At 47.4% G+C, this 13,866-nt stretch overlaps 1 non-coding gene across 1 annotated transcript; it reads right to left on the reverse strand.

Annotated features, from left to right (window-relative positions):
- Nucleotides 1-7,286: 7,286 nt before the first annotated feature.
- Nucleotides 7,287-7,390, reverse strand: LOC133098504 (U6 spliceosomal RNA). Its single transcript, XR_009702200.1, has one exon. It is a non-coding gene; the product is annotated as a U6 spliceosomal RNA (small nuclear RNA).
- Between the last annotated feature and the right edge of the window lie 6,476 nt (nucleotides 7,391-13,866).

A 13,866-nucleotide genomic window follows, 5' to 3' on the forward strand; every position in this document is an offset into this window, starting at 1 on the left:
GGTCTAGGGCAGGGCCTGGACTCCCCAGATGGCCTGGGAATTGGCAGGCATTCATGCCGACTGAGAGCTTTGCAGTAATTACTATTCCCTCCCTCCAAGGGCTTCCAAGTTCTTACACTTAAATATTTGTAGCAGATGAGCCTTGCAACCTCCTTAAAAAATATTCTTAAACATAAAATTCAGGGCTTCCCTGGTGGCGCAGTGGTTGAGAATCTGCCTGCCAATGCAGGGGACACGGGTTCGAGCCCTGGTCTGGGAAGATCCCACATGCCGCGGAGCAACTGGGCCCGTGAGCCACAACTACTGAGCCTGCGCGTCTGGAGCCTGTGCTCCGCCACAAGAGAGGCCACGATAGTGAGAGGCCCGCGCACTGCGATGAAGAGTGGCCCCTGCTTGCCGCAACTAGAGAAAGCCCTAGCACAGAAACGAAGACCCAACATAGCAATCAATCAATCAATCAATAAATCTTTAAAAAAAAAAAAAAAAACACATAAAATTCAGAAACACATGTTCAGAGATGACTTCTCTTTATGTGATCTCCATGCTCTCTAGAAGTTACTAACAAAGTCCAATGTTGATCGCCCAAGCCCCCTTTGAGAGAAAACTTAATGAAATGTACCATCAGAACAGTTAAGAGCACGGGCTCCAGTGTGAGACAGGCCTATCCCACCATCTGTGTGTCCCCAGACAAGTCACTTCACCCCTCTGAGCCTGGGGAGACATGCAATACCTGGGTAGCAGGTGCTCTTATTATTGCCAGGAGTGAAAGAGATGCCCAATAACCCAGTGCGCCCAAGTAAACTGCATCTTGGGCTGGGCCATCTGCAAGGTGATGAGCCGTATCCTGGTGACCAGACTGTTTTCCTGGAAGGAAGGCCCTATCTGGGCCTGGGCCTTAGCTGGGCCTCCCTTCCTTCCACTTCTTCACACTGAGGCAATGCCCAGCTGGCAGTACCCCACCCAGGCTGCACAGGGGTGGGGTATGACAGCATCTGTCACCATGGCATGGAGCTGGCAAGCCTGAAGCACTGGTGGAGCCATTGCAGGTCCTGGGGCCAGGGTCCTCAGAGCCCAAGAGGCAGGAGATGGGAGGGGGTGGAGGCTGGCACGGGGCCCACATCTCCTCCTTCTCCCCAACACCTACCTCATCTCAGTGATGGTAGCTCTTTCCACCTCTTGTGTCAGCCGGAATCCAGGGGTTGTCCTTTCTGTCCCTTGGCTCCCACATCTAGGCATCCCCCAAGTCTCTCCACTCTATGGCTGGACTCTGCAATTGTTTGCTCCGGTGGCCATGACAGCTCGACAGCTCAGGCTAGGGAGTGTGAACAACAGAAATCTATTTTCTCACTGTCTGGGGGCTGGAATTCTGAGATCAAGGTGTCGCAGGGTTGATTCCTTCTGAGGCTTCTCTCCTTGGCTTGTAGGTAGCTGCCTTCTCCCTGTGTTGTTACATGGTCCCCCCTGTGTTCTTGTCTTGTCCTAATCTCTTCTTATGGGGACACCAGTGGATATTGGGTTAGAGCCCATTCTAATGACCTCATTTTACCTAATGACCTTTAAAGGCCCTATCCCCAAATACAGTCACCTTCTGAGGCACTGGGAATTAAGACTTCAACATCTGAATTTTGAAGGGACACAATTCAGCCCCAACAGACTGTCTTGAATCCTCCACCTTCCCTGTGCTCACAGCCCCTGCGAGGCCCAGCCACACCACTGTGCTCTGACTACTGTGTGGACTCTACTCACCCTCCAGCCCACCCTCCCGCTGCAGGCACCCTGATCTGACCATGTCATTCTCCTGTTGAAAACTCGCCCTGGCCCCCACCAGCTTCTCCAGTCTCAGCTCAGTCTCACCGCCCCCATGCCCAATACCCATCGCACCAAAACCAGGAGCTAGCAATTTACAAAGGCTACCCTGCCTAGGGAATGGTCTAAGCTCTTTAGGTGGTTTATCTGAGTTTATCCTCATCAATCCCATGCGGTAGGTGCTGTCATTGTCTCTACTTAATAGATGAAGAAACTGAGGCATAGAAAGAGTAAAAAGCTTGCTCAAGATCATACAGGCAAGAGGTGGGTAAGGCAGGACTCAAATGCAGGCAGTCTGGCTATACATCCATGCTCTTGACCACTGCATTCAATGAGCTAAGCTGTCCCAGCCTCTGTACTTTGGCTCAGCTGTTCCTTCTGTCTGGAATGCCTTTCCACTCCTTCTCTGCCTCGCAAACTTATATGTATTCTTCAAAACCCATCTCAAATGCCCCTTTCCTTGGATGATAGCCTCTGCTCTACACTGTGCCTTCCCACCATAGAGCACCAATCATAGTTTGAAGTGCTCGTGGTGAATGTGTCTATCTCCCTGGGGACAGGCACCAGATCTGATCCATCTCTGTATTCCCCACATTCGGGATGGACCAGGCACAGAAGCAGACACCAGTGAACAGATGAGTGAATGAACAAATGAGTGAATGAACGCTTCATCACATACAAGTTATTAATCTGGGCGTTTCTTTGAGAATAGATTCCAATTCTTTATTATAAGAGCCAGATGTTTCGAATCTCCCAAATTCCTGCTTTTGGAGAAAAAGAAAAGTAAAATACAAACACCTGTATAATTTTCTCATGGAAATTTACCTTTTTGCCTCACTTTTATTCCTGAGCCCAGCACAGCCTTTAGGGCTTTGTAACAAATTCATACCTATCCCCTGGAGGATAGGAAGAGGTTATCAAAGAGGATGCCCCTGCTTCGAGGTCAGGGGAAGGAGGGAGGGAAAATAAAACAAGAGAAGAAGAAATTCTTAGCACTCCATGGGTTCCTTCCACATCCGAATAGTTGAAAATGACGTTTTCTTTGTTAAAAAAATAAATAAATAAAAGTTTTGTTTTTGTAAAAATAACCCAGCCCCTTGTAAGATTGAAAAAGGTTTAAACGACCCAGAAAAGGACAGAGGGGAAAATTACTCCATATCACACCTCCCAGCTACTTACACCAGTGTATTCATTTGTATAGTCATCAAGCTACGCCTAAGATGTCAGCACTCTGCTGTGTGGGTTATGTTTTAATAAAATATCTCACCACTCAGAGAAAACTCTTGATATCTATCATCTTCCAGACTTCACATCTGCTTCTTGTAACATACTGATATATCTGTCTAGCCAGTAACTGTTTACTGAGTACCTACTCTGTGCCAGGCTCTGACTGGGTCCTGGGGATAAAGGGTGGAGCTGCCTCCGTGGGACAGATTTTAATCAAATATAATGACACACGTAATTAATTAGTTGCAACTATGGCCAGAGCTACAAAGAGGATGCTGGTTCTTTGACCTAGCCAGTGAGGACAGGGAGGGCTTTCTGGAGGAGGTGCCCAGCTGATGTGAAGGAAGAGGAGACGTAAACCTGGAGAGATTGAGAAAGGCATGCCAGGCAGAGGGCAAGGCCTGTGGGGAAGGAATCCCGATGTGGCCACCATGGCTGGCTGCCTGTTCCCCTTCCTCCATCGCTGCAGAGACTGGGTTTTGTTCTGGCGTCTACCCCTCCGGTCACTAAGTTACTATTTTACTCAGGTAAATCCTGATGAGTCTAAGCTGATCACGGTGGTCCTCAGTCCCTTGCCAGTAGTTGGGTACGGCCAGGCCATGTGGTCCAGCTCTGACTATGAGGAGGGAAGGAACTTCAGAAGAACTTCTGAGAAGGACCAAGCCAATCCGTTTTCTGCCTCTGGACACTGATGGTGAAGGTGTGATCCAGAACTGCAGCAGCCATCTTGCACCCTTGAGGATGAGACAAGATGAGAGGGCAGCCAAGCAAAAAAGACAAGAATCTGGGTCCTTACTGATGTCACTGAGCCTTTGAATAAACAATCCTGGACTGCCATGCCCAGGACTTCTTGTTATGCAAGGAAAACAAGTCCCCATGTTGTTGAAGTGATTTTGAGTTGGGTTTTCAGGGGTGTCGATCTAGTTGGAAGTGAAGGGGGAAGGGTTTATCCCACAGTGATTATGTAACGAGATGAGCACATTGTTTTTACCTGGACTGTGGGCTTCCTAGGGTGGGAGTGGGGGCTGATGGAGTTGATGGGGGGGGGTGGCTAGAGCTTTATCCTTTGGTGCCACTAAAGCCTGTTAAAGGGAGTAGCCTCTAACTCAAGAGGCTATTGGAACTTGAACTCAGAGTAATGTAAAGAGAAGCAGGAGAAGCAGGTACACATTTGTGTATTCGGAAGCCACGTGTCAGCCCCAGCCGTCCCCAAGTTGTCCAGGCACCCTTCAACAGTCAACTAATTTCAGCTCCTCTTTCCACGCACTGGGGGAAATGCCCCCTCCAATAGTCCTCTGGATCCCTGGGGGAATAGATTCTCTATTGTGTCACTGGCTTCCTAATCATTGCTTTGGATTTGTCAATTTCTCCCTGTCAAAATCTGTTTTACTGAAGCATTATTCACATACTATAACATTCATCCTTTTAAAGCGTACAATTCGCTGGCTTTTAGTATATTCACAAGGTTGTGGGACCGTCATCACTATCTTATTCCAGAACATTTTTTGTCACCCTATAAAGAAATCCCATACCCATTAGCTGTCACTCCCCTGTCCCCCTCTCTTTAGGCCCTGGCAAACACTGATCCTTCTGTCTCTATGGATTTGCCTATTCTGACATTTCATATAAATGGAATCGTACAATATGTGGCCTTTTGTGACTGGCCTTCCTCTCACGCCAAGCATCCCATCAGATAATATTCTAAACGAGTGCAAGAGCTACTGTAATCACCTCTTGTTACAAATGGCACTTTCCCCCCTTGCTATATGTACATAAAACTTTACAGAAGTAAAACCATACTATATATGTGGGTTTTAAATTTTTTTATTTCAATCCAGTATCAAGGACATCTTTCTTTGTCAGTACAAATCTGCATGACCCTTTTTATTGTCTGCAGAATAAATCACGTGGTTAAAAAATTATGCCTGGCTCAAGCTCAGTGCTCAGGCCCAGAAGGAAGGCAGGCTAGTCCCCTCCAGATGGGTCTTTACCACACTTCCAGCTTTTCGTTGAGTGTAAACAATGAGATGACAGCTTTGTGTGTACATTTCTTTAAAGTCCTAGACATGGGACTGTGGGCTAAATGGTATGCATGTTTACTTTTTTTTAATATTCTGCCGAACTGTTCTCTGGAAAGGTCAGATCAGATAGGCTGGCCACTACAATGAAGCACTGTGGCCTCTGGACTCCAGCTACTTGGATTTTAATCCCTACTCTATGCTCATTATTGGTAGGAATTTAACTTGTCTGTGCCTCAGTTTCCTTATCTGTAGAATGGGGATAATGAAAGTACCAATCTCATCAGTTTGTTGTGAGAATTAAATTAGTGTAATACATGTAAAGCAGTGGTTCTCAACTGGGGTGACTTTGCCCGCCCCCAAGGGGATATTTGGCAATGTCTGGAGAGATTTTTGGTTGTCACGACTGGGGTGGGGTGCTACTAACATCTGGTGGGTAGAGGTTAGGGATGCTGCTGAACATCCTACAATGCACAGGGCAGTGCTCCCCACCCCAACAAAGAATGATCCAGTCCCAAATGTCAACAGTGCTGAGGTTGAAAAATCCCAGTGTAAAGGGCCTGGCCCAGAATAAGTTCTCATTAATGTTGGCTGTCATTATGCTTCCACTAGCAGAGCATGAGAATGTTCGTTTCCCATACTCTGGCCAAATGTTTTAAGTCCAACAAAGGAGCGTTTCCTTATACCCTTATGGACCTGACTTCCTGGGATTGGCCTCTATTCCAGCTGTGGGTTTCCAGGGGACTGGCTGGCAGTTGGGTCCAGCTAAGGAATCTTTGACCTTGTGAGCAACAGCTTCAGAGTTCCTGGAATTAGCTGACTCTGTATGTGTTTGTCTTTGCATTTGTAGAGGCTGGGACATGTGGTGGATAAAGTGTGGATTTTGAAGTCAGGTCTGGATTCAGATCCCAACTTGACTGCTTCCTAGGTATAAGAACAAATGACTCTCTAAACCCCAGGTTTCCCCATCTGTAAAATGGGATTATTGGGAGGATTAAATAAGATAATGGAGCACCATGCCTGGTTCTTAGTCAATGCTCAATCAATAGCAGGTGCAGTTTATTCAGTGATCACCCCATCCAAGCCCTTTGCTAAGACTTTTCATAATTATTCAACTTAATGGTAACTACTGCCATAGTCATCGTTATAATCACAGTAAGGTCAAGACCCTGTGTCGATCTATCCAGGTACAAGGGGAAGTCACTTGTTGAGCTTCCAGCCAACATTCCACAAATATCTGCTGAGCATTGCTACGCTCCAGACCAGGTGCTGGGCTCTGACAGATACAAGGGTCTCCTAATTCTCTCCCATCCATATTAAAGAAATAACACAAACAAGATGTCAGGAAAAAGACCAGACATATTAGCTTTCACTATACATGTAAATGGGTTAATTTCCTTTATTAAAACAAAAACAGGGCTTCCCTGGTGGCGCAGTGGTTGAGAATCTGCCTGCCAATGCAGGGGACACGGGTTCGAGCCCTGGTCTGGGAAGATCCCACATGCCGCGGAGCAACTAGGCCCGTGAGCCACAACTACTGAGCCTGCGCCTCTGGAGCCTGTGCTCTGCAACAAGAGAGGCCGCGACAGTGAGAGGCCCGCGCACCACGATGAAGAGTGGCCCCCCCTCACTACAACTAGAGAAAGGCCTCGCACAGAAACGAAGACCCAACACAGCCAAAAATAAATAAATAAATTAATTAATTTAAAAAAAATAAAAATAAAAAAATAAAACAAAAACAACAAGAAGACAAGCTGAAAAAAGTGGGGAAAAGAAAATTTAGTTACATGTTATTTATAAGAGAACTAAAACAAGCTATGGAAAGAAATAAAAATCTCTAATGAAGTAGCTCTGTATTTATAAATTACTATTATTATTATTTTTTTAAATTTTATTTATTTTTGGCTGCATTGAGGCTTCGTTGCTGTGCGGCTTTCTCTAGTTGCGGCGAGCGGGGGCTACTCTTCGTTGCAGCGCGCGGGCTTCTCATTGCGGTGGCTTCTCCTCTTGCAGAGCACGGGCTCTAAGTGCGCGGGCTTCAGTAGTTGTGGCACGCGGGCTCGGTAGTTGTGGTTTATGGGCTTTGTTGCTCTGTGGCATGCGGGATCTTCCTGGACCAGGGCTCGAACCCATGTACCCTGCATTGGCAGGCAGATTCTTAACCACTGCGCCACCAGTGAAGCCCTATAAATTACTGAATTATGTTTCAAATGAATAACAAACCACACTGAAGTGAAAAAAAGGACTAATTTAAGTAACTATTTTTTGGTCATCCTTGTGCAGGAGCCATGCTAATCTTCTCTGTATTGTTCCAATTTTAGTATCTGTACTGCAAGCACCCCAAGTAACTTTTGAACACAGAACTTTGATATATACCCTCAGTCTAAAGATAAAAAGAATTGCAAACAAATACTGAACTCTACCTAATGGGCTTGTTTTTCATAGTGACTAATTCTGAAACTAGTCTCTGTGCATTGGCAGACTGAGTAAAAGGTGAAATATATTGAGGATGTTGAGAGACAGGTTTCTCACTGTTGTAGAAGGGACATACAAATAGGAAATGGGGAAGGCCAGGAAGAACGCTGTGGTATTGGATGGGAACTGGAGGCATCAGTATGAACTCTTGGATTTATATTTATATGTGTATGTGTTTCCTAGTTCTATCCACTGAGAGGACCTAGAAGCAATGATACCCTGCGAACAGTGAGCCCAGCTGTGCCCAGCTCCTTGCTTCTAAATACCATAATACCATCCTCCCCTGGGGAAACCAGAGCTGCTAGAAGAAATGGCTGGTTCCTGGGCAAGGCCAGAGAAAATATAGGATGAGTCTAGAGCATCCTTTTGTGTCAGAAAATAAGGAAGTGCTCAATGAACAAGAGAGACACATCAAAAGGACATAGCAGCCACCTTGAATGAGCTCTCACTGGCCAAATCTGGAACAATTTGGTTATCAAGTAAATAATAATAGTAATGAATTTTTAAATTTATTTATTTTTGGCTGTGTTGGGTCTTTGTTGCTGCACACGGGCTTTCTCTAGTTGCGGTGCACAGGCTTCTCATTGCAGTGGCTTCTCTTGTTGTGGAGCACGGGCTCTAGGCGTGCGGGCTTCAGTAGTTGTGGCACACGGGCTCAGTAGTTGTGGCATATGGGCTTAGTTGCTCCGCGGCATGTGGAATCTTCCCGGACCAGGGATCGAACCCATGTCCTCGGCATTGACAGGCGGCTTCTTAACCACTGGGCCCCCAGGGAAGTCCCAATAATAGTAATGAATTATAACCCATTGAATAAGATAAGAATTCATGTGCCCATCATCCACTGTATGTATGTATACTGTAAGCTCTTCTTTCAGTAGAACGCTGACTCATAATAATAGAAATTTTTAAGTCACAATTTTGCAATCATCAGAGAAATAATTAATGTAGATAAAAATTAAGATGCTAAAATTAGAGGGTGAAAACTTGATGAGAAATAAAATATTTATATAGCATCAAAGTACTCCCGTGCAAATTACTTATTAATTATAAAGAGAAAATAGTGATTGTACAGTATATAAAACTGGTGGACACCACCTTAGCCAAGTGATCAAAGTAACCATCACCAGTAATAGGGCAAATTGACATCAAGTGCTTCTTAATATGATGTATGGAGAAAGACATAGTATCATTTCTGTGGTATCTCTGCCCCAAATGCATAGCCTGAATCTAATCATGAGGAAATCTCTGAGAAATGAAAATCGAGGAGTATTTTACAAAATAAATGACCTGTACTCTTCAAAAATGGCAATGTCATGGAAGACAAAGGAAGGCTGGGGAACTGTTCTAGAGTTAAGGGAGACTTAAATGTGATGTGTTATTCTGGATTGGATCCTGAACTGGAAAAAAAACTGCTCTAAGCTTCACCAAATTTGTATAAGACCTGTAGATTAGATATAATTTTATGTCAACTCTAAATTTCCTGATTTTGCTAATTGTACTGTGGTTATCTGAATGTTCATGTTCTTAGGCAATATACACTGAAGTATTTAGGGGAAAAGGGGCATCATATTTGCAACTTACCCTCAAGTGTTCAGAAAAAAGCTGTACATAGAATGACAAAGCAAATGTCACAAAATGTGAATAATTGGTGAATCAAGGGGAAGAGTATTTAGGAGTTATTTGTGCTACTCTTCTAATTTTTCTATAACTTTGTCATTATTTCAAAGTAAAAAGTTAAACAGAAAAAAAGAAAGAAAAAAAAAAAAACCTGTTTGGATTCTTTTCTTTAAAGAAGCTATTTTCCCTCAAGGAACTCATTCATATGCTTGCCTCTTCAGCAAGTCTAGACTCTTCCTTAGCATTTTAGTCGACATCGCAATCTTTTAGAAACAAATGGAGATTTGTTTATGAGTTCCTCATTCCTCAGCCATGTGGCGCTGGTTATGCGCCCTGACCATCAACCCTTCCTGTCTGGCTCATTGACAATGTCCACTGAACACTTTTGCATTGCGCCATCTCTGAATCCCCAAGGCTCATCTCCGTACCTGGCCAGAGCAGGAGCATAGGGTAGGAGTTTGTGAAATTGAAAGGCTGAAATATCTGATTGTCTTCAGGGGAATAGCAAGAGTTGGAACTGAGAGGGAATGAGGAGGAACCCCACTGGCCTTCTGTGGGGCAAGGGCCCTCATACATGCCTGGACCCTGGATTAGAAAGCTTTGGACCCAGCGGTGCCTGGAAGCCTCTACCCTGTGTCTGGCTGCCAAGGAGATTTGTCTTGGAATGGGCAATCAGGAGACAGAGCAGTGTAAATTCCCCTCTGCAGGGGCGACTCAGGACTAATCCCATCAGTGTGGTTAAGGGTGAGCAGGTGACAGCTTTGCTAAACTGCACTTCAGGGTCCATTGGAAGTTTACCAGCTCCCTCTGGTTTGTTAAACTCACTGGTGGTAAATGCAGTGAACTCTCTGGCTACCCCTCTGATCTTGACCTGATCTTGTGAGTCTGGGCACAGGGTTTTGGGTTTGACTTTCCAAGCTGCTTCGGATCCTCACATCTTGGTTCTTGAAGGCCCTCAGACCTATGGGGCTCGAGGTTGGGATATTTGGAAGTGAGTGGCCATGGATGAGTCTGAGAAGGTGGATGGAGGGAGGCCTTAAAAGCCACCCCTGGGATCCTCAGTGCAATGGGAGGAGCCATGGGACAGTGACAGGTAATGGAGTGAAATGGTCAGATTTTCATTTTAGAAAATTCACTCTAGAAGCTGAAGTTGAAGATCAGAGGGTAGGAAGGGACAAGCAGAAAGATCAATGTAGAGGCTGTTACACAAATCCAGGCAAAAACTAGAACGAGAAGTATCATTTAGACCTTGTTCTATAACAGAAACGGCAAACGTAGCATACATCTCACCACCCAAACTTCTTGTTCTCATGGCAAACATTGCTAATCCCTCACTGTCCTCCCTTGTCCTGGGCCTGGGTGGGCAGCTCCCATAGACGACCACTACCAATCAATCCAAGTAGGCTCACTGGATGAAAGACATTTGCCCTCTCCACTCTCTGTTAGAGAAGGCAAGGAAGAGCATCAGTTTGAGGATATGCTCGCGTTTGCCGACAACTCACTTTGGGTCTGGCCCGACCTGAGGCCCTGGGGGTCAGACCGAGGGTGATACCCCAAGTCAGTCTTTGAGGTCCCTCGTGGTGCATTGTGCCTTGCCCTGCTGTACACCCTCTATGCTCCCACTCAGTGCTTTTGCACATCCATTAGCTCATTTCAACCTCACAACATTCCTGGAAGATCAAGGTTGTCATCCCCATTTTACAGAGGAGGAAACTGAGACCAGAGACTTCAGGTAGAGTGCCCAAGTTCCACAGGTGGTAGGTGGCAGAACTGGGATTCAAACCAAGGGCTGTCTGGCTCCCAAAGCCCTGGCTCCTTCCACAAGAAGCTTGTTCCAGCTGCAGCAGCTGTTCGAATCTGTCAGGGCCTCATGCAGAAAGCAGGACAGGTTGGGGTGGGACATGGACATCTTGGTAACAATGGCTTTCCCTGTCAATAAAATCCCTGGCTTAAAAGGACCTGGGAAACTTGACTTTGGAATCACCCTATCTAATCCGCTCTGTGTTGAGCCATGGAGAAGGGAGGCCCTGGCCCCTGGGTGGGGGCAGGGGGATCACTGAGGGGGATGCTGCACAGATGGTGAGGGGCGGAGGCCTCTTGCAGTGGAAGAGAATAAAGTTTCTGTCCTTGCACAGTCGGAATGAGGGCCCCGGAGCCAAGCGGCCAGGGCCAGGGCAGGGCCAGCCAACCTTTGGCACGTGAAATGCCACCCTGAGCTCATGGCAGATAATTCTGCCATAGCAGGGGGGTAATAATCCATCCCCCCTGGCAGGCATGCATCCTGAAAGCCCTGTCTGTTCCTGCCTCATGGGGTCCCTGTTGGAATGTAGGGGGTCGAGGGGCTGGCCCCAGCTGTGGGCAGAGCTTAGACTGGGCCCAGTGGGCGGGGTGGCGTCTGGGCCCTGCCTGGGAGCAGAGGGAGCCTTTGTGCTCTGTGCCCTAGGAGTTCCCCCCCCCACCCGCAGTCACCCTGTTGGGGAGAAATGGCTGACATGCCAGGCTAAGGCCTGCTCTCTCTCCCTCTTCTTCTGGGGCAGCCGGGAGGAGAGTGCTTCCCTAGGTGCAGCCTGGCAACTGACAGATCTCCCCATCACGCCGGGGGTGCTCCTTCTGAGCAGTGGGAGGGTGAAGGGCGGGGGCCCTCAAACCTGAATGCATGGCACGATCTCCTGGGCAGCTTTAAAAACAGACCAAATCTCAGTCCTCGCCCCCAGAGGCCATGGTCTGTTGTTCTGGGGTGGCACCTGGGCATTGGCAGTGATTCTCAAGGGATCTGGGTTTGAGAACCACCAGTGCGGTGTTTTGAGAGGGTGGTGCCGCAGCTGTGTGACCTTGAACACGTGACATAGCAGTTGGTGCCCCAGTTTCCCCATTTGTGAAATGTGGACAGCAACGGTACCTATTTTGTGGGGTCACTGGGAGGATTCAATGGGACGATGCTGTAAAGACTCGGCACTGGGCTTCCCTGGTGGTGCAGTGGTTAAGAATCCGCCTGCCAAGGCAGGGGACACGGGTTCAAGCCCTGGTCTGGGAAGATCCCACATGCCGCGGAGCAACTAAGCCCATGCGCCACAGCTACTGAGCCTGCGCTCTAGAGCCCGCGAGCCACAACTACTGAAGCCCACGTGCCACAACTACTGAAGCTCGCGTGCCTAGAGCCCGTGCTCTGCAACAAGAGAAGCCACCACAATGAGAAGCCCACGCACCGCAACGAAGAGTAGCCCCCGCTCTCCGCAACTAGAGAAAGCCCACGTGCAGCAACGAAGACCCAACGCAGCCAAAAATAAATACAAAACAAAAAGACTCGGCACTGCGCCTGGCACGGAGCACACACCCGGACGCTGTAGATATCTATATCTATCCTATAGACAGTTATTGTTATTTCTTTGTTTCCCACCTGCCAAGGGGAAATTTTAGGAGTTAAAGTCCTAGGGAGAAAATCTAGAGGGCAGAGAGAGGTCCCCTTTGAGGACCACATCAAGAGGGGACCAGAGGAGGCTCTTCACTCTGACAGGGAGTCAGGTTGGGAGGTGCTGGCACCTCTGTGTTTCCAGCAGCAGCCCACACTCCTTGGCAAGGCACGGAGACCTCAGGCTCTCGGCTCTCAAACCACCAAGAACACCATGTGCGTGCGGCTACATCTGGCTTCCCCACCTCCCAGCAGGTTCTCAAGGGGAGGGGTGAGCCTTGCTCAGCTTGGTGCCCCCGAGGCTGGCACACAGGCATCAGTCACATTGGATAGCCTGCGGTGCATGACACAGACCTGCCAGGAGAGCTGGCAGATCCTCTGAGCAGGGAATTAACTGGTTACAATGCTGGCAGATCCTCTGAGCAGGGAATTAACTGGTTACAATGGCAACAGTAGCTACTGCTTCCTGAACACCCACTCTGTATTGGGCATCACGCTTAGGGCTTACAAGACCGCACAAGCCTTGTCACTGCTCTTTCTGGCAGGTCATGCTGTCAACCAAGCTAGTAAGGGTCAGCCTAAGCTCACTGAACTCTACAGCCTCTGGCCTCTGTTGGCCATTGAGCTGCCTCAAACACTGAACTGGGGTTCAGAGCTGTGTGCCTGGCACGTGAGAGTATTATTGCCACAGACAACAGAAATGCCACAGTTTTTTTTGCTGCCCAGGTCCCTGGCTGCAGCCCAGGATGGGGTGTTTAGGTGGAGTATTTTTTCCTGAAGATGGGTTTTCTCATTTTCATAGAATTTCAAGATGGAGAGAGTCACTGGAAATATCCCATCTGCTCTCCAACCTTAGTGATCTGAGATTGCAGTCTAGAGATTTCTGCCTGGAACCTGACTTAGAGGCGGCCTCAACAAATATGCTGCACGAATAAAATGAAAGAAGTGTGGCCCATTCAGTGGCCATGACCTCGGAACCAAGGGTGGCTTGCTCAGCAGACTGTTCATGAACTCGCCCAAGGTTCTGAGACAGATCACTCGGTTATTTGCAGACATTTGTTGGGGGTCTTCTGGGTGCTGATGAACAAGTAGGGAGCAAGCTCTGCTTTCATGGAGCTCAGACTCCAGTGACAGGAGACAGGCCCTAAGCAGGAAAACTAATAAATAAATACCTGCTAGTGAAGAGACGAGAGGGCTTGTGATGGGAAAGACTTTATTTATTTTAAAAATTTTTTTAAAAATTTATTTTATTTATTTATTTTTGGCTGCTTTGGGTCTTCGTTGCTGCGCACAGGCTTTCTCTAGTTGCAGGGA

Source organism: Eubalaena glacialis, chromosome 9 (genome assembly GCF_028564815.1).
Source record: "Eubalaena glacialis isolate mEubGla1 chromosome 9, mEubGla1.1.hap2.+ XY, whole genome shotgun sequence".
Taxonomy (NCBI): domain Eukaryota; kingdom Metazoa; phylum Chordata; class Mammalia; order Artiodactyla; family Balaenidae; genus Eubalaena; species Eubalaena glacialis.